The sequence below is a fragment of the Kogia breviceps genome, chromosome 4 (genome assembly GCF_026419965.1).
Source record: "Kogia breviceps isolate mKogBre1 chromosome 4, mKogBre1 haplotype 1, whole genome shotgun sequence".
In the NCBI taxonomy this organism is placed as follows: Eukaryota; Metazoa; Chordata; class Mammalia; order Artiodactyla; family Physeteridae; genus Kogia; species Kogia breviceps.
The window spans coordinates 129,199,186-129,224,076 of record NC_081313.1 but is presented as its reverse complement, the minus strand read 5'-3'; the positions used below and the strand labels follow the sequence as shown (position 1 = coordinate 129,224,076).

At 40.9% G+C, this 24,891-nt stretch overlaps 1 long non-coding RNA gene across 1 annotated transcript; it reads right to left on the bottom strand.

Moving 5' to 3' along the window:
* Window positions 1-936: 936 nt before the first annotated feature.
* On the bottom strand, window positions 937-6,271 carry LOC136794173 (uncharacterized). Its single transcript, XR_010840551.1, has 3 exons — window positions 6,067-6,271; window positions 3,315-3,361; window positions 937-2,625 (listed from the first exon to the last, which is right to left on the bottom strand). It is a non-coding gene; the product is annotated as an uncharacterized lncRNA (long non-coding RNA).
* Between the last annotated feature and the right edge of the window lie 18,620 nt (window positions 6,272-24,891).

The following is a 24,891-nucleotide window of genomic DNA, read 5'->3' as shown; positions in this document are numbered from 1 at the left end:
AGATGTCATTCACATGCCATAAAATTCACCTTCTGCTAATGCAAATTCAGTGTCAGTTCGTACATTCACAAGCCTATGCAACCATCAGCGTCATCTAACCCATCACGTTTTCATCACCCTAAAAAGAAGCCCCCGTAACCATCAGCAGGCCCTCTTCATCCCCTCCTCCTTCAGTCCCTGCAACCATTCATTTGCTTTCTGTCACTACGGTTTTGCCTTTTCTGGACATTTCATGAAATAATACACATATGACCACTGTGTTTGGCTTCTTTCCCTTAACATAATGTTTTCAAGTTCGTCCATGTCGTAGCATGTGTCAGTACTTCATTCCTTTTCATGACTGTATATTTCACATATACACCACATTTAAAAAATCCATTCCTGCACTGATGGGCATTTGGGGTTTTTTTCCCTAATAATCTCCATTTGTTGAGAGTTTATTATGTGCCAGGCAGCACCAGGCTAAGTTACTGACCTTATTTCACAGATAAAGAGGCTTGGAGAGTGTGAAGAGTTTGCCCAAGATTAAGAGCTAGCAATTTGGGGAACTGGGGTTTGAACTCAACGAACTTCAGAGGTAACAGATTCACATGACAGAACATTAGAAAAGGTACATACACAAGACAATTCAATGAAAAGTCACCCTTTTTCCCACTTTCCCCAGCCACACGTTTCCCTCCTCAGAGATATCTGCTTTTGTTGTGCTGTGGATCCTTCCAGAGAAATATTTATACCCCAACATGTATGTATCAGAATTGATTGACTAATCTGTCCCACTGATTTTAAATGTCACTTTTATGGTATAATAGATTCTTACACCTATTTATATTACTCTTTTCAGAGCTGTCCTATTTTTGCCTGTTTTATGTTTGCCATTTCTATAAAATTCTTTTTATCTTCTTTTTGATTAATTTTTTTTCCTTTTCTTGTTTGTTTCTCTTAAGGCATTATCCATTATGTTCTTTCACTCATATTATTTTATTTAATTTATTTAATTAATTTATTTGTTTAGTTTTTGTGGTGTCAGGTATTAGGTGCAGCACGCAGGCTCTTCATTGCAGTGCATGGGGTCTTCCCTGTGCCTCGTGGGTTCTCTAGTTGTGGCGCATGGGCTCCAGAGCATGTGGGCTCAGTAGTTACGACGTGCGGGCTTACTTGCCCTGCAGCATGTGGGATGTCAGTTCCCCAACCAGGGATCGAACGTGTATTCCCTGCACTGGAAGACAGATTTTTAACCACTGGACAACCCGGGAAGTACCCACTCTTGTATTATTTTAAATGTAGTCTTCATTTCTGAATTATTTTTCTTTTATTTTGAATTCTGTCCTGAGTTCTATCATCTTACCTAATTCTGGTTTATGCTGTTCTTTCATCTTTTTTTATTATGGTAAAATACACATAAAACAAAATGTAGTATTTCAACCATTTTCAAGTATACAATTCAGTGACATTAAATACATTCACAGTGCTGTGCAAACATCACCACTCTCCAAATTCAAAATAATTATGTCAAAAAAGATTGAGCAGGACCTCAGAAAGATGGAGGCAGCCGCACAGTCTCTGAATCTCTCCAAACCCTGACATGGAAGAAGATCAACTAAAACCAAACACCCATAGGTGGCATTTATCAGCATTTACCATTTGCAGAACTTTTTCACCATCCCCAACAGGGACTCTATAGCCATTAAACAATAACTCCCCATTCCCTCCTCAATCCATGTTCTTTCAACTTTTGCATTCTTTTTCCTAACATCTTTTAAAAGCCCACTGTGAAATACCAGGTTACAGTTTTGATCTGGTTTGTGGACCTGTCTTTTCCAACTTGATTTTATTGTCTGAAGAGATGCTATTCTGCTCCTTATTCTCTTTTTTCTTTCACTACGTCTGTATGGGATTTGATCCCAATCCTTTTCTGTTATTGATTTTTGGATGAAAAGAAGTTTTAAAGCACTTTGAAACAGAGGTGTGAGGCCATGTGGAAACACGTTCTTCATGGCTGTTCCATCAATGCTTCAGTTATACTGTTTTCGAATAACTGTTTTCCAGGAAGCACAAACCAGTGGGCTTTATCATTGGACAGAATGCAAGGAAAGCACCCCACGGAAGCTGACCACCTTAGCAAAAATGATGTAGTTATGATTTCACCCAAGATTGGTCACAAATCAGCCTGGGAAACTCAATGAACCAGAGACAAGGTATAATGCCGTCTCTCCTTCTCTCTGCCTCAGCTCTCAAGGATTGGTCACCTACATGTTAGCAGTAATTATTATTTGGTTTCTGTTCATAATTACCATCAGAAGACACAGCACTTATGGGCCCAATTACACAGCCCAGCTACACACCATTCTTCTTCACTGTGGCTTCCTGTCCACCAGCAGGAACTTGATTTATATTTGTTCTCCCTTCACCACAGCCCAGTAATTTTTGTGACTGACTCTCAGTCTCACCAGAATCTGTAGCTCTCACTCTGCCCCAACATCCCACCCCATCATTTGCTCCCTGAAGTGTACTCTAGAAACTTAGGTAAACTGGATATTTTACCATTGTTCACCATCTCTTGTGAAACCAAAAAAAGAGCAGCTTTCTTATGGAATGACGCAGAGCTTGTCAGAATAAAACACCAGTCTGCACGAGAAAGGGAAGAAGAGAATGATGGAAATACTTTCTGGAAAACTATTTTACATGATGTTTTGTTTGTTCCTGGTAAATAAATTGAAATCTTCTAAATGTTCAAATAAAACCTAAACCACTAAATTCAATAATACAGGAATATAACTTTTTAAAAAAATTTCTTTGGCTGCACAGCATGTGGGATCTTAGCTCCCCAACTAGGGATTGAACCCACGCCTGCTGCACTGGAAGTGCAGAGTCTGAACCACTGGACTACCAGGGAAGTCCCAGGAATAAATCTTTTAAAGGAGAAGTTATAAATCCCTTGGTTATATGAAGTGGAGATTTTTAGTAAGAAGTCATGTATTTTAAATGACTTGGAGCTTTAAAGAAAAGAAGGAAGGAAGGAAGAAAGAAAAAGGGACTTCCTTGGTGGTGCAGTGGATATAATATCAAAACTCAGTAAATTAATTTAAAAAATTTAAGAAAGAAAAACAAGCTGAAATCCACTGACTAATTATTCAGGCTGTTATGTCTCGCTATTTCCAGATACATTCCTTTAGAAACTTTTGGTAAAAGGTTATGCTATGTCAGGACAAATGAATTACAAACTTTTCTCTTTTTCCAAAATTTGAGAAATTCCCCTACACTTCTACCTTCATATTTTATAAAAAGGGAAAAGTAGTGACAACCCTGATACTTACATTCAATTGCATCATCTGGCCACATGCCTTCTACATCAATCAAATATCTACAAAACAACAAAATTCAAGCCATTTGTAAATAAAAAGAAAAGAAAATCAAGTTTTTGCAAAAATGGTCCAATTTCGCTTTACAAATATAGATATAAAAATCCTAAGAAAATATCAGCACATCTAATCAATAATTATTAAAGAATGATATATACCATGACTACAAAAAGGCTTTATTCCAAGGATGCAAGGATAATGCAACTTTAGAAAATCTATTAATATAATTATTTACATTAATACAACAATTTAATTAATAAATGAAAGAGAATAAAATACAGGACCAAACTGGCAGATGTTAAAAAGTTATCTGATAACATACAACAGTCAGTTTCAGTCAAAATGCTTTGTACACTCAAAACAGGAGACTTAATATGACAGAGTATTCATCACGAACCAACAAATAACAAAAGACAAATTAGGATCAAGATTAACATCATATCTAAAAAACCCTATCTAACCAACCATAGGAGCCAGAAGCTTAGGAATTACCATCACTGACAGCTATTTCTCCCTCACCCTCACCGTCAACCCACCACCAGTGCTAACAGTGATACTGCCTACATACCTCTAGCATCTGTCCACATCTTTCCACCAAAATGACCACCATACCCTGGTCCACGCCACCATTATGCCCAATTTCTACAAAAGTCTCCTAACTTGTTTCCTCGCTTCCACTCTTTCTCCCCACAGTGTATTCTCCACTCGGTAGCAAAACGACAGGTTGAAAGTGCAATTGGGTATGTTCCACACACTCACCTTCCACAAGAAAGTTCAATGGTTTTCTATTCCTCTTAAAAGTCTGAAACCTTAAACATAAGCCTGCACGATCGAGCTCCTACCCACACTTGCAGCTCCATCATCATGACATGCTCCCCCAACAGCCCCACCTTCCCGGCCAGTTCCTCCCACACAGCATATGCTTTCCTCTTATAGGGTCTTGTGCTATTCCTTATGCTCAGAAATCTCTCCCCAACATCCCTATCTGGTTAATACCTACTCATCCTTCAGATATCAGCTGAAACATCCCTGAATAAACCTTCTCTAAACTCCATGATGAGATCAAAAGCTCCCTAAAATATGCTCTCATGGTACCATGTCCCTCTCCTTGGCACTTGTCAGAGTTGTAATTCGACATGCAGAGTATGATTCTTGACTATCTATTCCCTCTCTGCACTGTTAGAATTCACAAAGGGCAGGTCAAGTCTCTTCACTCACAAAATTTCACAAGTCATTTTGCTAGCACCCAGCACAGTGCTTAACATAACAGATGCTCCATAAGTATTTCCTGCATGAACAACCATAAATTGGTACAGTGTAGCAACATCCACAAAAAGCATAAGGGCATAAACACTTTGATGCAGAAGTCCAATTCTGAGTGAAGTTAACTGAGACAAAGCATATATATTCAAAGATGTTCACACAGGAATATTCATTACTTGGACGTTTTATAACATCAAAAACTTCTGACTTTTATATGTTCATCAATAAGCAAAGGAACAATGCAGCCTTAAAAAAATAAACAAATGAGACCTAATGAAACTTAAAAGCTTTTGCACAGCAAAGGAAACTATAAACAAGACCACAAGACAACCCTCAGAATAGGAGAAAATATTTGCAAATGAATCAACAAAGGATTAATCTCCCAAATATATAAATAGGTCATGCAGCTCACTATTAAAAAAACAAACAACCCAATCAAAAAATGGGCAGAAGACCTAAATAGACATTTCTCCAAAGAAGACGTACAGATGGCCAAGAGGCACATGAAAAGCTGCTCAACATCACTCATTATTAAAGTAATGCAAATCAAAACTACAACGAGATATCACCTCACAGCGGTTAGAATGGGCATCATCAGAAAATCTACAAACAACAAATGTTGGAGAGGGTGTGAGGAAAGGGAACCCTCTTGCACTGCTGGTGGGAATGTAAACTGATACAGCCACTATGGAGAACAGTATGGAGGTTCCTTAAAAACTAAAAATAGAATTACCATATGATCCAGCAATCTCAGTACTGGGCATATACCCAGAGAAAACCATAATTCAAAAAGACATATGCAGCCCAATGTTCATTGCAGCACTATTCACAATAGCTAGGTCATGGAAGCAACCTAAATGCCCATCGACAGATGAAAGGACAAAGAAGATGTGGTACATATACACAATGGAATATTACTCAGCGATAAAAAAAGAACAAAATTGGGGCTTCCCTGGTGGCGCAGTGGTTCAGAATCCGCCTGCCGATGCAGGGGACACGGGTTCGTGCCCCAGTCTGGGAGGATCCCTGATGCACAGAGCGGCTGGGCCTGTGAGCCATGGCCGCTGAGTCTGTGCGTCCGGAGCCTGTGCTCCGCAACGGGACAGGCCACAACAGTGAGAGGCCCGCGTACCACAAAAAAAAAAGAACGAAATTGGGTCATTTGTAGAGACGTGGATGGACCTAGAGACTGTCATACAGAGTGAAGTAAGTCAGAAAGAGAAAAACAAATATTGTATATTAATGCATATATGTGGAATCTAGAAAAATGGTACAGGTGAACAGGTTTGCAAGGCAGAAAAGAGACACAGATGTAGAGAACAAACGTATGGACACCAAGGGGGGAAAGTGGGGCAGGGAGGGGGTCGGTGGTGGTGAGATGAAATGGAAGATTGGGATTGACATATATACACTAATATGTATAAAATAGATAACTAATAAGAACCTGGGGCTTCTCTGGTGGCGCAGTGGTTGAGAATCCGCCTGCCGATGCAGAGGACACGGGTTCATGCCCCGGTCCGGGAAGATCCCACATGCCGTGGAGCAGCTGGGCCCGTGAGCAATGGCTGCTGAGCGTGCGCGTCTGGAGCCTGTGCTCTGCAACGGGACAGGCCACAACAGTGAGAGGCCCGAGTAGCGCAAAAAAAAGAACCTGCTGTATAAAAAATAAAGAAGTTTTAAAAATTCAAAAATAAATAAATAAAATTAACTAATTAATTAATTATTTTTAAAAAAGAATGAGGTTGGAAGACTGTCAAAACAGCACACAACAGATCACACACTCAAGCCCCGGAAGATGGGGAACTGCCTTAATTCCCCCACTTCGGATCACATCTCCATGCCTCACAAGTCTCAGTCTGACTGGGCTAGCTTTGGCAAGGGGACGGAGCTGGATCAGGAGCCGCTGCTGCCATATCTGGATCAAGTTCCAGTTTTGGTCTATCATCCAACACCTAGCCAGACATGCCCAGCCACTGAGATGAGAGGAACAAATTAGGATAGCTCAAAGAATAGGCCTCATACAGCATCAGCCTGAAGGAGTTTATGACCCTGGAAGAAATGGATCAGAAGAAAGGATCCGGGGGACTTCCCTGGTGGTGCAGTGGGTAAAGACTCCACACTCCCAAGCAGGGGGCCCGGGTTCATTCCCTGGTCAGGGAACTAGATCCCACAGGCATGCCGCAACTAAGAGTTTGCATGCCACAACTAAGGAGCCCACCGGCTGCAAGTAAGACACGGTGCAAACCAATAAATTAATTAATTAAATAAAACAAATATTTTTTTAAAGATCTGGGAGTATGGGATCTGTATGATGGACTTTGTTTATGCAAACCCAATTTGATTACTGCTGTGTATGCAGATCACCTGGGCTGTACAGGTGACTGGCTGATGAGTCCCTTCACGTGCCCCTCCTGCATGGAGACAGTTGATGCAGCACTGCTTCTGTCCTACGAGACTAAGTGAGCCAGTGTCTCTCACCCGACTTCAAGTGAACCATCATTTGTGGTTGTTTTGATCTTTTGTCGTTGAGCCCAAAGAGCCAGGGATTGGGAATTAAGATCATGCATGAAACTGTCCTAAAAACTCCTAAACAGCTGCAGATGTTGGGGAAAAGTATGTGACCTTTTAGAAATTTAGGGGGAAAAGTAGGATGCTATTTTTATGTAAAGCCTTCACCCAGTGTTTAAAAATATAATTGTATTTAGATCTTGTTATTGCTCCAGTACATAGGAATTGTGTAAAGTGTTACAGCAGCTACATATGTTTCACTCGTGTGTGGAAGATTACGATAAAGATAGTGGTTGTTTTTCCTAAGTGAGATAACTTTCTTCTTCCCCCTACCCAAATTCTTTTCTGAAGTTACTGGCATTTGGGTCAAGGTTTTATTTAAAGCTACAGTTTATAACACTGGCACAAAAAAACTAGTTTTAAGCTTGTTTGCATAGTTCTTTTTTTTAGAATAAACATAGAGCATTTATTTTTTACTTTATAGGAACTCCACAAGTTAAGGTCCCATTGTTCTTTGGCTGTGATTGTTGTTACTATTGAGGTTGCTGTTTTCTGTCTTTGCTGGTTCTTTCTAATCTACCATTTGCCATTATTGGCATATGATCATCTCAGGGTCACAAGATGGCTGCTGTAAAACCAAGAATCATATTCTCACAAAACAAGGAGGGAGCAGAAAAAGAGTCTGAATACTCATTTTCCAAATGCATATTATTTATCTTTTTTCAGAGAAAAATATCATTCTCATAGGAACAATAACAGCCTTCCCCTAATTACTCATTTGCCAAAACAGATTGATATGACCATTCATAAGACAACTCATAGCAAAGAGGGATAGGATAATGATTGTCTCAGCCTAAGAAGGATTTATCCACTGAAGCTGAATGCTTCACTCCTCAAAAAATCATAAAGTTCTATAAGCAAGGAAGAACTACTAAGGAACTGTTAAAGAAAACCATTCAGAATTGTTTGTCCAAGACCATATGATTCTTTTTTTCCATTGGAAATGGAATTCATTGCCTTAGGTCTTCTTAAATAGTGTTCTCTTACTGTTGCGGCTGGCTCTGTGCTTGAAAACCAGTTTATTTATAACCTGTTACAAGTGCGATATCTACTGGCAGTTAAGAAAGGCAGAATTCAAAGTGATCTCCTAGCTTGTAAGCAAACCGAGATTCATTGTCCCTCTTCTCATTAAAAAATGAGTTAATGTGTCCAGAAACTAATTCTAGTAAACGGGTTTAACATTACCCTTTCTTATGTGTTTCATCTAATCATTTTGGTTGTTAATATGGTGATAATTAAAAGTCAAGGTAAATTTTCCACATTAAGAATTCTGATTTATTGAGCTTGAATTATGCCACCATGCTTATGTAAAAATGAAAGAGGCACCATGGTTAAACTGAGAAAAGTTTCTCAGTTGTAACAATTTTGACTTATTCTTTCCTGTGACCTCCTTCCCTGTTGTCTTGAACCACAGCAAAAGGATACTGCATGTCTTCTTATTGTAGTGCTGAGCTTACTGAAGTCATATACAACACATCTCAGTCTCTGTTTCTTGGAAGGAAAGTCCTACTAGGTGACTGACAATTCTAAGCAGGGAGAATTAAGATAAATGTGTTTCATGTTTTGCACACAAATGCAGAATTTGTATCATCACAACTTCACAGTTGTGATCTCAAAAAAGAAGGAATTTCTCCTTTATATTTTTCTTGCAATTAAGGTAAGAACACTCTGAATCTCTAAGCTTCTGAAGTGTTAGAAGTAGAGATGGTCTAGGAAAGATGGAGTTGTAATGTTTTACCCATTTAGCATGTGTGTATTTTTCCTTATGTATTCGAAGGTGACATATTTGTTCAGCTCAGTGATACTACAGCTAAAAACATCATTCATTACTACAAGGAGAAGCAATCTCAACCTAACAAATCAGAAGTGTTTCTGATTATTTTATATTGAGTTGAATATTTGACTCTTAACACTTTCCTACATACAAAACACAAGTCTCTTGAAGGGTTCTTCATAAGTTCATTATACAAGAATTTAGTATGTCATAAGCAGTTACAGATTTGACATTTAATTGTAATAGTATGCATGTTGGTTAATTTTCTTACGACCCCATGATGAGTTTGAGAAAAACTGAAAGAATTAGAATATCTGGTTCTATTAAATTGTTACATGTATCTTGCTGAAATTTTTGTTCATTAATTTATATCCAACTACATAAAGCAAATCTGGAGGGAAAATAATTAATAAATAAGACTGACATCTCCAAATATTTTCCTAGGAAGCTGTCCACCATATATTAAATTATAAACCAAAATGTCTGAATACTATACCATTCAATCACATGTACAGTCAGTTCTGTATATCCAACGGTTCCATATCCTGCAGATATGGAAGCCCAATTATACTACACCATTTTACATACGGTAAAATGAGCATCTGAGGATTTTGGCATCCATGGGGAGTCCTAAAACCAATCCCCCTGCAGATACCAAGGGACCATCATATATGCTTACATCTGCATTTTTACGTCTGAAAACATATGTGCTAAATTATTACTGGTGGCAACCTCTGAGTAGGGGGCAAAATTGCCTTCCACTTCATACATTTCTCTGACTGCAGTTTTTGCATTCAGCTTACATTAGCTTACATTACTATTGTAAACAGAACAATCTAAACATGGTCTGCTTCCTGGGGTTGGCAACTCACCTGCAGATGAGGTAGCCAGTCCTGTTTAAACCATGGGTACAGTGGACACCAATAAGTCTGTCTATAAAACAGGTGTCCCTGATCACCTACCACATGCCCTCACCTCTTCATCATGTGTTGTTATTTTCCAATGAATTAGCACCACTTGACACTCCATATATTTACTTATTTATTTATCTCTCTCCCCCACTAGAACGTAAAGTACGTAAGGGCAATAACTTTGTTCTTTTCCTACTTCCTAGAACAGTGCATTCAACTTAGAAGGTGTTATACAAATATTTGCTGAAAATGAATGTATGAATTCTTTGCCCTTTCACACTACACTCTAGTCACACCAGAGGCTGCCCCTCCAGAGCACAAGTTCAAGCCCTGTGCCTTTAGTACCTTTTCCCAATACCTGGGCTGTCCTTTCCTCATTCAGGCAAAATCCTCTTCCCCCAAGCCCAGTTCAAATGATGTCTCCTCGGTCAGGCCTTCTCGATTTTTCCTCTATATTCCTGCTGCAGTTGAATCTTTTATTATAAGTAACCTACTTTATAGTCACTACATGTTTACCTTCCTAGATAACTGTAAGTGGCTACTGAACAAAGACTTCTAGTCACCTCTGTATTCCCGTGCCCTAACAACAAACCTATAAGCCTCTCGGTGTTTACTAAAACAATTTATTTTCTGAGTCTCTACCAATTCTAGGGAGTGGATAGTAGAGTCTCCTCCTCTTTATCAGTGAGCCTGGCATCTGTGGGAAGGGCTTAGAGCAGAGGAAACCACCAACGGATCATAACTAAGGTCCTGAGACTGCAGTGGCTGAGAGCATGGTGAAGTTAGCCCACTGCATGCAGAAGACCCACACACGAGTCAGCATATGCAATGGACTACACTTGGTATAACATGTGAACAATCAAGGTTTACAAACGTGTTCTCAGGCACTCGTAGGGATCTTCTAGCCCACGTGGAACAGACAGAACACACACAAAGGAGCCTGGAGGAAGTGAGAAGGCCAGCAGCTACACCCTAACATCTTAAGGGGTAACATATCTGTGACTACAGTTTACACAAATCAGATAATTTGCCTCCTTTGTAGACACCCTGCTTATCACGGGCAAGGACAAGCCTCTCAAGTTTTAAAGCTAAAGTACAGGGAAGATCTGTGAATAGGGCTTAAGATATTTAAGAGCTAGTACCTGCATTAAGCAACCAGGTTACAGAATGAAAATTCATCTTGAAATTCCAGTCTCTCCCTCTCTATCTCACCTCCTATCTCCTATCTTCCCACCTCCATCTCTATTCCTTCTCCCCTACTCCCTGTTTTATGTATATATGTCCATCATTTTATAAATACACGGAATACTTACTGTCTGTTAGATTTATTTAATAAAGTGCTCACTCCTCAGGCTAAATTTAGAAAGAGGACAAAATGAACACTTTCTCATGTGAGTCACTGGTGTTCCAAAGACGAAAGATTCCTCAGTCTCAAAACACGGCAAATACCATGTTCCTTCTGACAGTTAGATGCTAGAAAAAGGCAAGTGGGTCCTTACAATTCAGACGCTATTAAGACCCACTAACAACAGAGTAGATCTTAAAGCAGAAACAAGAAAACACCAGCCTTTTAAGCTCTTCCTGTCTGAAGATACGTACAAGAGGTGGTAGTGTTCTCCCTCACTTGCACCCAAAGTTACAAAGCATCAAAAATATCTTAAACGCATATGATGAGGAAGCCACTCTTCTGGTCCACTCTCTTTTGTTTTGCTTCTAGGGATCTGTCCCACTCTGAACCTTTGCTTTTTGTTTTCTCTTTAATATACGCTGAGAACCTGAGAGTCTTAACCTTTTCTTCCACCTCTCAACCAATAAATAGGACAAAAGAACATTTTAATCTTTTTTATGTATTTTCCATTCAAATGGAAAATACATACTTATCTCAAATGGAAGATATATACTTATCTTTTTTTTTAAAAAAAAGAGATAAGTAAGCTAGTTCAGTTCATATTTCTCACAAAAATCACTTTCCAAACTAAATTAAATTGTTTGTCACCATAAACAGGAAAAACACCATACTCTATTAGCACCATCAGACATTCCCACCTTAATGTTACCAAACACAACAGGCCTAATGCCAGAACTATTAAAAATGTTAAAAATCCCCAACCCCACTCAAAATGCATACCAAAGTTCAGGTAAAGAAGAAAAAACAGAAACAACTCACCATTATCATTATTTTCTTTCAAAAACCCATTAACAGCACATGGGAATTTAAAAATAGTGTCATCATTTGGCACCTGATGCCCAATTGCACAAATTCTTAAATAAGGACTAGTTTCTGGTAAGTCCTATAAGGCAAAACCATGAAAATATGTATTACATCATTTGTAATGAAAGAATAAATAATTAATTAGAGAAGGCAGAATATAAACCAAGAGAGTACATTAAACTTAGTATGTCAGTCATTCTGATGAGAGACATTTCTTCCAAAGCTGCTTTAACCAGTAAGTATCACCTGATTTTCATTAAAACTGCAGAATGGACAGTTACTAGGCATGCAAAAGGAAAAGCAAATCTATGTGAATGAATGCACATGTAACTCAAAAGGATATAAACAGTTCTACCTACATTTATGTTCTATCTTACATTTCAAGGGCCACAAAGCGGCTGCGATTTAAGTAGAATAGTAAAATAGAGTCAGAAGAACTTGGATTCAAATTAGGAAATAGAGCAAATTTCAGGCATTGTTGAGAACTGGTATTCTCGGGGTGGGAGAAAGTAGACTATCAATAGAAGACAGAAAAGGATAAATGAAAATTCTGTAGTTCTGAATTTAAATGGAAAGTAGCAGTATGAACCTATGACATATTTTACATTAAAAACAAACACACATATCTCCCAGCTCTGACCACTGAAAAAGTCTAGAAACAACTGATGTCATATCAAAAGGAATCAGGAGTCACTGAGAAGCTCCAACTAGCCAAAAACAGGGCCTCATTTAGAATAATAACTGTAACGGAGCCCACGGTGATATGAATAAATAAATTTTAAAAAATTGGTCACCACTGGAGGATATTTGTGAATCAATTATTTTGAAAACTGTTAAATAAAAGAAGAGGGCTTCCCTGGCGGTGCAGTGGTTGAGAGTCCGCCTGCTGATGCAGCGGACACGGGTTCGTGCCCCTGTCCGGGGAGATCCCACATGCCGCGGAGTGGCTAGGCCCGTGAGCCATGGCCGCTGAGCCTGCGTGTCCGGAGCCTGTGCTCCGCAACCGGAGGGACCACAAGTGAGAGGCCCACGTACCGGAAAAAAAAAAAAGAAGAGAATCATGCCTCTACAACTGGGCAACCAAGTAGCTGATGAGGGGAATCTTCTCCTGATAGAAATATACCCAGCTAATAAGTGAAAAAAGAACAACAGAATTCACCACTTTTTGAAGCCTCAACTGAATTAATGGATGGAGGTATGAGTCATCAGTGACTGCTAATATCACAGAAAGAGACAATTATATGTCTCCATGGAAGAACACATCACCACCTATGAAACTGTCTTGACAAAACAAAACATGCAAGCTTCATTCTGATCAATGACAAATTTACAGGAAATAAAAGGATTGAAGAATATGGTAACCACACATGAAGTGTAATTATCAAAATCTAGATGGGACAAATTACCTGGTTTCTTTAAAAATAAAATTCAAGGAAGAAAAAAAAGTGAGAGACATGGAGGGAGAACCTATAGATTAAATAAGACTTCAGAGAGCTAAAAATCAACGGCAAAGTGTGGACCTTCTTTGGATCTAATTCAAAATTCTTAAAAACATTTTTTGTGACATTTAGGAGACAACTGCCAATCTGAGCACTCACTGGGTATTTAATACTAAAAAATTATATTAAGGAATACAAGTCCTATATTTTAAACATACATACCAAATATGTATAGATGTAATTACATGTTGTCTCGGAGCTGCTTCAAGATACTATGGAATAGAGTGAAACAGGTGGGGGTATAGATAAAATGTGACAGCCATCAGTTGGTAAATATTAAAGCTGGATGAGTTCATGGGTATACAAGGAACATTCACAGTATTTTGTGTACTTTCGTATATGTTTAAAATTTGTGATAATTGTTTAAAAACAAGACGACACGGTAGAAAAGTTTGGCAGTTTCTCAAAGGTTAAATGTACAGCTACCATATGATCCAACAACTCTGCTACTACCTACACTGCATATCTAACAGAACTGAAAGCAGGGATTTGAACAAATAGCTGTAAACCAATGATCACAGCAGCATGATTCACAATAGCTACAAGGTGGAAACAACCCGTGTCAATCAACCAATGAATAACAAACTACGTTATACACACAGTGGGATTTATTAAGCCCAAAAAGGAATGGCGTTTTGTTCCATGCTATAACATGGATAAACCTTGAAAACACTAGGTTTAGTGAAATAAGCCAGACATAGAAGGACAAATATTGTAGATTCAACTTACACGAGGTACCTAGAACAGGCAAATTCATACAGACAGAAAATGGAATAGAGGTGACTAAAGGCTGGTGGGAGGGAAAATGGGGTTGTTACTGTTTGGTGGTTACAGAGTTTTTGTTGAGGATGATGAAAAAGTTTGGGTTGTAGACAGTGGTGATGGTTACACAACACTGTGACTGTATTTAATGCCACTGAACTGCATATTTATAAATGGTTAAAATAAATAGGATTTACGTATATTTTACCACAATAAAAAAAGAGGGGGCTTCCCTGGTGGCGCAGTGGTTGAGAGTCCGCCTGCCGATGCGGGGGACGCGGGTTCCTGCCCCAGTCAGGGAGGATCCCACATGCCACGGAGCGGCTGGGCCCGTGATCTATGGCTGCTAAGCCTGCGCGTCTGGAGCCTGTGCTCCGCAACGGGAGAGGCCACAACACTGAGAGGCCCGCCTACCACAAAAAATATATATATATAAAAATTAAAAAAATAATAATAAAAAAGAGGAATAACTGATTTGAAATTTCAATTCTTTCTTTTCCAAGAGTCAGTTTCATCGTCTGCAAAATTAGTAACTGTAGTTGTCTATCCTCTGAGCGTAGTGCAGAGTAAGCACTCAGTAGGAGATATCAGTACTACTTCCACTTCAGCAGCAAAGGATTCTTGTGAAGATTAACTAAGTCAGTGGATATGAAACAACTTTCTAAATGGCAAACTGCTATACAAATATTAACAAACATTAGGTGTTACTCTCTCCCAAGGCCATGGAACAGGTCAGAAGAAGGATAATTCCTTTGCACTGGCCTGTCCAACATGGGCCAAGAGAATATATGGGTTTCTGTACTATATCAGAAGGTATTAGGAAAAGAAAGCATAAAACTTAGAGAACAATTGTCTTTCACTGTGATGCTTAAACATGCTCAGGCTACTGCTGAAAGTAAGTGCTAAAGACATAATGGACATACCATTCTTTCCTTTCAGGCTACTACTATTCTTACTAAAAGTTTACTTCATTTTCAAAATATAGAACATGGAAGCTTATAGAATTTCTTAAGCACATCTAGAGCCTACTGCCAAATACGATAGTTCAATTCATACCTTTCATCTCATTTTGAAACGGGAATTAGAAATGTGTATTTAAGGAAAACACTAGCTTCCCTTTTTGAACCCATGAAAGAAGGCCAGGATTCACCTTACCATAAGATGATAAGCACTGAAATACTATGAATTATTACAGTATCAGAAAGAAGGTCATTTTCAATTACGGGTTCCATTTACCTCTGGCTTTTAATAGCAGCAAGTATATGTTAAGTCAGCCCAAGTTCTTCACTCTATTCTTGGAGTTTGTTAAAAAAAGATCCAAGGGGGAAAAACATTCTTCTGGAGCAAGATTCTTTTCAAAACTCTGTCAGAAAGAATAAAGTAAGAACGAACATGTGTTTAAAATCCTTTATTATATTATCCATTTATTCAAACCCTGTGATGCTAACATATGAGATTCAAAGTAAAGTTTCCTCCTCTGGAATTTACAAGCGGTATTTCAATCCTTTCCCCTAGAGAGATTAGACACAAAAAAATAAGCCCACTTCTAGACATTTATTTCTATGTTTGTTTATTTCATGTTGGTCTCCGAACCAGACTGTAAACTCCCAGAAGGCAGGGACCCCATCAATTTTGCCTACCACTGTATTGCCAGCTCCAAGCAGAGTGCCTGTAAATAGACACATAAATACTTCCTGAATATCTACCTATATGAAGGATGGCTTTCACTGCTAAATATTCTTTTATGTATTTGCCTTATTTATGTACTCTGTTCCATTGATCTGTTTGGTTATTCAAGTGCCAGCAACACACTTTTCTTTTTAAATTAGTAGACTACTTTTAGAGCAGTTTGAGATTCACAGAAAACTGAGTAAAAAGTACACAGTTCCCACTTATACCCTCTCTCCTTCACCCCACACAACCTTCCCCGTTATCGACGTGCCATACCAGTGTGCTTCATTTGTTAGAATTCGTGAACCAACACTGACACGTCATTATCAATCAAAGTCCATAGTTTATTGCATTCATGGTACAAGTAACTGACTATTTCCTTATTTCTAGGATAGTCATCCCCAAACATTTACATACTGAGATACATATTACTTTCTTATAAAGTATGTTGTTCTTTATTTATAGTTAGGGCATTCCATTGGTTTTTTTTACATTGAATACAAAAGTAGGCTGTATTTATCTATGAATTCCATTTCTGGATAGTAAAGGAGGTATTAAAAAGTATTTGCTATAAAAAGGGAAAATGGACTACGACAGGGTTGAGAGCCAGGGCTCTATATGGTGAATTCAGATTTCTGGAAGCATACGGTATTAACTTTCACTTACCTTTTCTAAAGGAACTTTGAAAGCAATGCAAGGAGTCCCAGGCATCCGCTGTCCCACTGGGAGATAGTCTTTCCACCTAATAATATATTGTTTGTTAGGCAAATTTTATCTTAGGCTGTCTCCCTGCATAGGATGAACGCGCCTTGAAAATGGAAATCATATCCCTCTATACTAGGTCTCTCTCCTCTTTCTGCCTTGCATTGTGCTGCTCCACTTATTCAACCCCCCCCCCCAGTAATAACCTATACTTCCCTTGTTCCTGTTTTCCCGTCTTGAAAACAGATAAAAGGCAACTAAACAATGCAAAGGTCTCAACAAATAAGGGATATCTAAAACCAGAGACGCCCACAACTTCTGTATCCCTGATAAAACCTAGCCCGCTGTTGACTACTAAGGTATCAGGAATACACGCGTGTTGACTGAAATAGTTTAAACTCAATTCTTCCACTTCCCAGTTTATTTTTAGTCCTCATACAAAACCTGATAACAAAATTCCTTAATGCTAGGAATCACAGTGAAAACTAATATCTGAACTGACTTCTGTAAGATGAGTTAGAACTAAGGTTAATTCAGTGTGTCTGAAGCATAGAAAGTGAGGACAAAAGTGGCACAAGATGCGGCTAGAGAAGCAGAGAGGATTCTAGACCACGCAGAGACTTGAAGGCCAACAGTTGGTTTTCTATTCTCAAAACAATGTTTTGGAGCGATGGTTATGAGCAATGCTCCAACTTGCTGTTAAGGTTTCTTGTGTGAAGAATGGACTGGAAGGAAACAAGAAATATGGACGCTAGTTAAGACCTAATTGCAACAGGCAAGTTCAGTATTAGGATGTTGAGGAAGAGTTGACAGATTCAAAAGAAATTCAGGAGATAAACTGAAGCGGGCTTTATGGGGTATGACATGGAGGAAAGGAAAGTCTTCGGGAATTAAAGGGTTTACTGCACACATGAGCAAAGTCTCAAAATTAATCATTTGAACGTACAGAGGTAGATCTCTCAAATGACACCGGTTTGGAAGCAACAGTACGCCCTTTATAATTCCTAGAGACAACACAGATCAACTGTTTCGATGGAAAATTCGGCGGTACCGGTGCGTTTTTTCACTCAAACTTAGTTCGAGTTCCTCTTACTCACATTTTCTGTGCCAAAACAACACAGCTTGAGGAATTGAAGGGGATTCTATTTTGGTAATTAAGGAGTGTCCGCAACACTGACAGTCCCATCTTCAAAAGCAGTCCCTCTGCATGTTACCCGAGGAGCAATGGCCAGAGCCTCCCTTTTAAAACGATGGGGGGAAATCAGAACATCACACACCGTCGCTTTCAGCTACTGTGAAGTGAGCCGCGAGACGACCAATACCCTCTAGCACAGCGCGGACGGGGCAGCGCGCGGGGGCAACAGTGACAGGAGACAGCCCACGCCCAGGGGCTCTGAGCTCCACCCGCAACGCCCAGGGGCCAAGGTGTATTACCTTTCCGGGATGTGCTTTCCTTACTCTTGGCCGACGAACGTCCGGAAAAGCCGCGACCCTGACCCCAGCGCCCTCGGGCATGATGCCACTGGCTCAACATGCCGCCCACCCAACACCAAGAGTGCCTAAGTCGTCAAGGCGGCGCCCCCAGTGCCAGCACAAGGACCCGAACCACAAGCGCCTAGGTACAAGCCAACTTACCTCGCGGACCTCCTTCTACTGCGCATGCGCCACCGCCCGTCGAGATGACATCATCACGCCGGCCGACTCAGACGCTTGATTAGTAAAGAGGACTCGGACGCCTGCAATTCCACACTTAGCCGGACGATGGCAGCAGAGGTCCATTAGTTCGTGTGTATATCCTTCAGAATTCCCATGATAAGGGACATGGAAAGTTGTCCCACTCTCCCAGTTTCTTGTGTGGTTCTTTCAGATATTTCCCAGGTGCTTACGTTCACACTTGTTGCATCTTGTATGTAAGTATTTCTACGTAATGGATAGCCTGTATTTTATAGAAGAGCAGCATACTATACATAGTCTACAATCTCTCTTGGATAGTGATTTTCCCAATTTGTGCATACATCCATTCTCTTCTGTTTAATAGCTGCGTCACATTACATAATTTACATGGCCAGTGCAATACTGATGGACTTTTAGTTGTTTTCACTTCGGGGTTCTTTTGGTTTTTTCCTCTGTTACAGATAGGCTGCAATGTGAACCTCTTTAGAAATGTATATAGCTATATATAAATGTGTAGACATAGAATTTCTGGATTGAAAGAGATGCAAACTTAAAATATTGAAAGATTTCAGGGGCTTCCCTGGTGGCACAGTGGTGGAGAGTCCGCCTGCCGATGCAGGGGAGATGGGTTCGTGCCCCGGTCCGGGAACATCCAACATGCCGTGGATCGGCTGGGCCCGTGAGCCATGGCTGCTGAGCCTGCGCGTCCAGAGCCTGTGCTCCGCGACGGGAGAGGCCACAACAGTGAGAGGCCCGTGTACCGCAAATAAAGAAAGAAAGAAAGAAAAAAGAAAAAAATATTGAAAGATTTTTCAATCAATCTAATCTGCCTAATCAACCTTCGAAAATATTCTATCAACTTATACTCCACTCACAGTGAAACATTTATTGGGTTTCTATTATGTGCCTGGTATCATGCTGGAGGTTGACAGTATGTATTTACATTTTACACAATACCAAAAATAGCCTGAGAGAGGTAAGAGTGGAGCTCAAGTATAACATTTGCTCACAGTATCAGGCATAGTGATCTGTACCCGTTAGAAAAACTGTGAATCCTGCCTCAAGTGGAACAGCACAGAACAGCATGTCCTACAGTAGGTCTGAAGGCATACTAAATTCCATTGTTATTTATAATAAGAAATGCTTTTTGTTAGTTTTACTTTTTACTTTTTTTTATCCACTCTGGAATAATCCAGGGGTAATTAGAACTTCTTACCTCCTTTAGCCCAAAAGGAGCCAATTCATCACAAACTGTCATGGATTCTGATTCTAAATTACCAAGAGCGCAATTTCTAACAGAGGCAGGGAATCTTCTTTGTAATTAAAGTGATTGATTTCTTTGCAGACACAGTAGCATTTCACTTTTTAGTTCTGTTCATTCGGATCAAATGTGAGAAAATTCTTCCTCATTTTATTTTCCTTCCAAACAACACGATACAACAAACATTAATCCCAGAATGATACAAGGCCAGACCTGCAAGGGACTTAGGCAGAGCTGGACATCTATCAATGGGTCTTGTCCATTTTACGGGGTCTCAGTGGCTCCTTAAGATCTAAAGGGGAAAAAAGCGACTAATTATTTGTTACATCACATAGTTCACCTAAGGGCTTGCCAAACCTTCCAGCATCTGCTAAGTTGTGACGAGACAGCATTAGATGTTTAGGTAAACATAGACTAGCGCGGAACAGAACAATTTTGTTTCTTGTGCAGGCAAAGAACAGAGCCACAGTGCTGGGGATGAAGCGGTGTGTGGAGGTAAACATAAGCAATGTGGGAGCAAATCTGTTCTTTCTCACTTAGGTGGTAGGAACATGATTATGTGCTCTCACATTGTGAAAGACAAAAATAGTCAAAAGCAGTTTGGGAGAAGGAGGAGGGCACTCTGGAGGCTCTAAAGGAACGTGAGGCCACCAAGGCTGACACAGATCTCCCAAGGCCGGAAAGACACCTGTGTGTCCACTTTGCTTTTCATCTTAAAGACTGGCCAGTTGTGGCTCCTGCAGCCTGTTGACCTGGGGCCTGCATCCTTATCTCCCCTTCCCCTCTCTCCACGTGGTCAGCAGACTGGCGTCCGTTCACTCACTTGAGACATACAAAGGTCAAGGTTTTCGCTCCATGAGTACCTTCCAGCAATCCGTGCTCCAGACAACAGTGACTATCCTTTGTCCTGGTGTGAATGCAGTGGCTCACCGTTTTCCAAACACTTTCGCACATATGTAAAGAAGAGTCTGGGAGCCCTCCAAGATTTTAAAGTTTAGTAAAAAATGAAATTACAGAGTAAGCTTTTGAAAAATGAAAACATCCACGTATGTGAGATTGTACCTCTGCCTTTACCGCAGGCTGTTTGTGAAATTCAGGAAGCCCTGCCTTTCCATTCATTAAACAGACAGTAGTTGAGCACCTTCTAAGGGCAAGGCAGGGTGCCAGGTGCTGGAGGTGGAGAAACAGGGCTTAGTCCTTGCTCTGATGGGGAAGGCATGTAAGCAGACACCCTCGGCACAGGAAAACACAGAATGAAGGGGCTGTGATGAGATAAACGGGTCACGCTTATAAGAACAAAGGAAAAGAGCATCCTTCCAATGCAGGAGACACAAACAAGGGCAGGAGGTTGGCAGGTGTCTTGAAGGAACGTCAGTCTTGCTGAGCCGGGACAGGATCTCCAGGCTTACCCGACGTAGCATGGGCATATATGCACGCCACATTCCAAGAACCAGAAACACAAGAAAGAAGAAGCCAGACCAGACACCACAAAGCTGTGACTGTTAGGCTCAGAAGTCTGGGCTTTTTTACACACCAAGGAGGAGCACGAAGGGGAAGTGACCATCCAACTGGCTGTGCTGGTCGGGGCAGGGAAGGGCAGAGGAGGCTGCTGACATGATCCGCGGAGCGCTGACAGAGCTGGCTGTGGCAACGGGAATGGAAATAAGCGGAGATTCAAGAGACTTGGGGCCGGTGCAAACCACAGGGACTTGTGACCATCAGATGGATGGATGAGGAAGGAGGCAAAATAGACTCTGAGCACTATTATATGTGAACACTTGGATGGCGTCCATGGACTGTCCGGCTTTTGCTGTTGAAACATTTACTGTGTTTAAACAGTCACATCCTGCACTGAGCCCTTGTTTTCAGCTTTCAAACATCCCCGAGATAAGTCAGGGAGTTATTTCAATCCTCCTTTTTAGAGATGAGAGAACCAAGACTGACAAGCTTGAGCCCTAAGCAGGAAACGCAACTAACCCAACCAATTGGTGCAGAGCTGGGACGAAAGATCAGTATAGTCCTCATTACACAATACAACGAAACACGCAGATAGCTCAAAACTGTCCTAGCGGCATGTTTCCAGCCTAAGTGGGACAAAGTTCATACAACTTTATACCGTGAGCTGTGTTGTAAGGTGGTTTGTAGACAATGTCCATTCCAAAAGCCAACGGAAAGCTACCAGTATGCTGAATCATTAAAACCATGGATGTACAGGATTCAAGTCTTACACCTTTCTGAACAAACTACCCTTCACAGACGCTATTTTTAGACTCAAGTTTTCCCAACATAAAGTTCATAAAAGAACAATCTGTCTAAAAAGCATGTAAAGAAATTCATTCAAAAAGGTTTAGATGTTTTAGGACTTTAATGTCCTTCACACGGTCAACATAAAACACTGACAATGGATGAACAATAGGGGAAAAGACTCTTCAGCAAAGATCTTCCCGAACTCACAGCATCACTGGTCAAACACCAGAAAGAGAACAGTCACGTGAACAAACAGTAAGGGAGTTTAACAGAGATTTTTAGTTTAACAGCATAGCTGAAAAACGAAGAACCAACCAACCAACCAACCAACCGTTCTCGTACCCACTGAAAGGAAAGTAAAGGCGAATCAGGGAGCTTCCAAATCTGGTGAAGCAGCTTAAAACGCGAGAGGGGAGGGGGAAGGGGAGGCACACGACTGTTGAGAACGTAACATTCTAATGCACAAGGTCAAGGATCCTAACAAATTCTCAAAGTCTCAACATATACCAACAAGAACCGTATTATTAGAAATATAAAGGCACAGAGATATAAATGCATAGAGATATAAACTACATGGTATGAAAAACAGACCTTGCTATATAAACATATAGTAAGTCACTTCTATCGCTTTATGAGAATAACCATATAAGGAAAGAAACCAGAAGACCCCACTGCTGTCATCTTGCAAAGGATCAGAATTCAGCACCTAGAGGGCCCCACAATAACCTGCAATGGGCATATAATTAAACCCACAGCCGGCTCTGAATATGAGATCTAGGCAGAAAATGTAGAAACAAAGACAACAGGAGCTAGAATTTGGTAGAAAAGCAAGAAAAGATTTTTTTTTTTTTTTTTTTTTTTTTTTTTTTTGCAAAACATGGCCCTCTCACTGTTGTGGCCTCTCCCACTGCGGAGCACAGGCCCCGACGTGCAGGCTCAGCGGCCATGGCCCGCAGGCCTAGCCGCTCCGCGGCATATGGGATCCCCGGACCGGGGCACGAACCCGTGTCCCCTGCATCGGCAGGTGGACTCCCAACCGATGCGCCATCAGGGAAGCCCCAAGAGAAGATTTTTGAAAAGCTTCCAGTTCAAGTCAGAATTAAGGTTAAGTTTCAACAGCTTGGCATAGCTGTGGATGTTTTGCTGTTCTCTGAAAAAAGAAGAAAATCTATCATAAGCATGTTCATTCGAGAAAAATACTGTGTGTGTTTAGGTTTTTTAGCCATGCCCAAGTGACTTTCAATTTTGTACACTGTTCAAGGGCAGAGTGTATATTGGTTAGCATGTGCTCATAGCTGGTGCATCTCCAAAAAATGCTTCACAAAGGCTGCCAGCTTCTGGACATCTTCGATGGTGACAGCGTTATGCAGAGAGGCCCGAATGCCGCCCACGGACCCAGAAGAACCACCGATGCAGCCGCTAAGAGCAGGAGCACCGGGTTGAGCATCACGACGACCCTCCTTCCCGTCAACAGCTCGTGCGAGGGTCGCAGCACCTGACACCACCGTGTCCAACCTCCCACCTGAAAGCCAACGCAGGTGGCCAGGAGCATCACACATCTCAGTCATTAGAAAATTCCTTCCTAACGCTCACAGGTAACCTAGGTTAGCTCAAGTCTTCGATGAGCCTGCCGTGCAGGGGGCAGGGAGCGGGCAGCTATTCTCATGCGTGAGAACATACATTTTCCATGGGGCTCACAGAATTAACTGCACTCTCTGATGTTCAGGGGAGCAACAGTGTCTGTTCTTACACTGAACAGGCTTGTGCCAGCTGCACCAGAGATGGGATGGCACCCTTTGTGCTGTCAGAGCAGAGATTTTCAAAGGTAATTCTGACCAAAGCTCCTAGAAGGTGTGGCCCCCCATGCTCTCGGCCGTGGAACCGTGCTAAGGCGTCTGTAAGCAGCAGCAGGAGAACCCCCGTAACAAATGGTCTTTCCCAACGAGTTACAGTACCTGCTACTCCAGGATGGGCAGCCTCCTAGATGTGTTTCCTTCAGCGTCTGAAAACTAAACCAATTCTCTGACAAGCTTCTGGATGGAACGTGTACTCACCACCTATGCCCTTTCAGGGAGATCATACTGAGTTCAAGACCTTTGTCGAGAAATCTTTTTTCTAAAGAATCATGTCCTTTGGTGTTGCCAATGCGGAATGGAATATTCATCTTGCTTCTACTCTGGGGCGCCACTGGACATCTGGAAAACATGTTTTTTGTTCCAGATTTTTTTCTGTAATGTGCAACTGCCATTAACAAAGTAACAGAAAAGTTTTAAAAACCATTTTCCAGATGCAAACAAGAGATTAAAAAAAGATCTGTGGCAGGACATTTATAATTTACATAGGGAGACCATTCTTGCATATGGAACAGTGAGCTAACTAACATTCTCTTATTCGACTCATACTTAATTTCCAAGAGCCTCAGTTTCCTCATCTGAATATTGGGAATAATAATAATATCTCCATTTCATACTAGTTATGACAATTCAGTGCTACAACATATATGAAGGTTCCAACCCACGGCCGTCACACAGCAATGTGAATGACCCTTTCTCTACAATGCTGCAGAGAAAAACAATAAGTTGGTCCGAATAGTGGCTGTAAGATTTAAAAATAATGAGCAGCAGCTGTCAAAGCACTTAAAACACTGTATTGTCCCGAGCTGTGTGACCTTGAACAGGTGACTCAATCTCTCTGTTGTGCCTCTCTTGATGTGAGGACTAAATGGCCACACATTCTCTGCAGCCCTCCCAGCAAGAGGTGGGGCCTAGTGCTCCACACCTTTTGAATCTGGGCTGGCCTTGCGGACTCGCCTTGACCAAGAGACTGCAACAGGAGTGATGCTGTGCAACTTCCAAGCTGAGGCCTCAAGGGGCATACAGCTCCTCTACCTGCCCTCTGAAAATATCACTGCCATGTAAGCAAGCCCGAGCTAGCCTGCTAGAAATAACAGGCCCAGCCCACAGCCAGCACCAGCTGCCACACAGATGA